Raw genomic sequence first — 2,317 nt, forward strand, 5'->3', positions numbered from 1 at the left:
TAGTTGTACAATCACTCTTAGGACTGAGGGAAGGGAGTGAATTGAGTGAGAGGCTGATTTGCTCTCAGGCAAAGAGAGAGGAAATGAGTGAACTCAAGCAAGCTATTTCTTCCAGCTTGGAAAAAGTGAGTGAGTGGAGTCCCACCTTAGTAGGTGAAGGTGAGGGTGTGAGGGTGGGAAGCTAAGGGGAGCCCTTGATGCAAAAACAGAGAGATTATGAGAGAAAAGCAGGTACAGGAGAAATAAGGATGGAAACCATTGCTAGTGAGTCAATGAATGTCAGTGATGCAGAAAAAGGGAGACTGTTTCAGCAAGAATATCAAGCTGAAATAGATTCTATCTCTTTGGATGCAAGACATTTACTCATCCTGTTCCAGGATATCAAATTCTAGCTGGACAGGGCAATGAGAATGCTGAGAAGACTTTGAACCTGGTGTACACTACTGATTCTATGCAAAGAGCAAAGGATGCTATAATTGCCATGCCCTCTACAACTAATAATGACCTTGAATTGGCTGAAGACTCATTTGGGGATGATGGTGAGGATGATGAGGATGGAAGCATGAGCATAGGGGGGATGCAGAAACCCCATCATGGATGCTACACAAGGAATGTTCATATCCACATCTCAAATCCACACTATTCAAACTTATTCATGACACCCAAACAACAATTCAAGAATCCACTAATGCTAGCACCAAAAGACTACTCTCAGCCCACCTCGAATCTCTACAATTGCATAAGATTCAAGCTCCCCAACAAAGTCAGAGTGTGGATGCAATCAAGCAAGAAATCTCTGAAATCAAACAAGACTTTGTAGCAAGGTTGGATGTTAGACTTCCAGGAATCACCATGACTGAAATAGCTCAAAAGCTCAAAAAGGAAGCTGATTTGAACAGAAAGGTTGAGGCCATGGACTCTAGACTGACAAATGTAGAGAAGTCAATGGCCAAGATACTTGCAAATCAGGAAGCTTAAACTAGTCTACTCCAACAGTTGGTTGCTGCACAACTCCCTATCTCTACTCAACTTGATGCTAACAAAAAGGGGGAGAAAGACCCTATCATCCCAGTTTTCCAGGGGGAGTCAACAAGTGAGGGGGAGAAAATGCTTAAAAATTCAAGTCAGTAAAGTGATTGTTCCAGCAATTGCCTCCACTAAGCCACCAGCTATGGATAGCATTGACTTAATCAAGCTAGCAGCATCTAAGTTGGAATTCATTGAAAAATCTAAAAAGCTTGATGTTGCAGCAGCTGAGCAAGAGCTGGATGACAAATGGAAGAAGATTGATGAAGAAACTCAAAAGAAATTTGGTCCAATTGAGAAGAAAGACAAGGTATTTTCTCACTCCTCTCAGTTGAGACAAATTTCATTCAATGAAATGAGTCTAGGGAACTTAGAAAAGGGTCAACCCTCAACAATCAAGTCTCCAAAAGCCAGTATGATCTTTAAGCCAAAAAGAAATTATCCAACAACCTCAGACAAAAATCCACTGGACCTATCATATGAAACCCCTAGGCCAGATGAAAAGAAGTTGCTTGGAAGGTCCATAGCTTTCTTCAAAGACCCTAGAGATTCAATAATAAAGAAAAGGATTGCTAAAATCCACAGAAATGGTAAACTGATCTGTGTAGTGGCTGGACATCCATAATTTGCAGAGGCTAAGAAAGAGGAAAAGGTGAGGCTCAAACAACAACAAAAGCAAGTTGCTTTAGAAGCCAAGAACCAAGCTAAAAAGCCTGTAGTCACATAAACTATTTTGCCAACTGAGAATCTGGGTGAAGGAAAGGAAAAAAGAACCAAAGCAGATAAAAAGAATGTTTAGATACAAGATGCATGCAAAGAGGAAGATAAATTTTGATGAAGACAAGGAAGACTACATGCCAGCCCAATCTACAACTTCAAGTCAACCAACCATTCCTACAGTGAAAGAGGCTGAATTCAAGGTTGATCCCAACATCACCTTTCATGGTGATACTGTTGTTTTAAGGATGAACCTATAGATTGGGACAGCTTGCCTCTTCCTGATCTAAATCTTCCCATCTTTGCCAAACAAAGAAAAACAAAGAAGAGAGCAGTCAAAACAGTCAATCCTGTCAAGCTTCAATTTAAGCAAGTGGTCAAACCCAATTTTACTGTCAATAAGAGAGATCAACTCTTCATATGTGACATCAAAGAACTTTTAGACATAAATCTCTATCTGGATGAGCTAAAAGTAGTCAGATCTATTGATGCATACAAGCATCTTCCAGAGAGATTAGTGTTTAAGTAAAAGGGTGGTAAAGAGATTACATGGCCACTTCACAGAATTCTCAAT

This window comes from Apium graveolens, chromosome 5 (genome assembly GCF_009905375.1).
Source record: "Apium graveolens cultivar Ventura chromosome 5, ASM990537v1, whole genome shotgun sequence".
NCBI classification, from domain to species: domain Eukaryota; kingdom Viridiplantae; phylum Streptophyta; class Magnoliopsida; order Apiales; family Apiaceae; genus Apium; species Apium graveolens.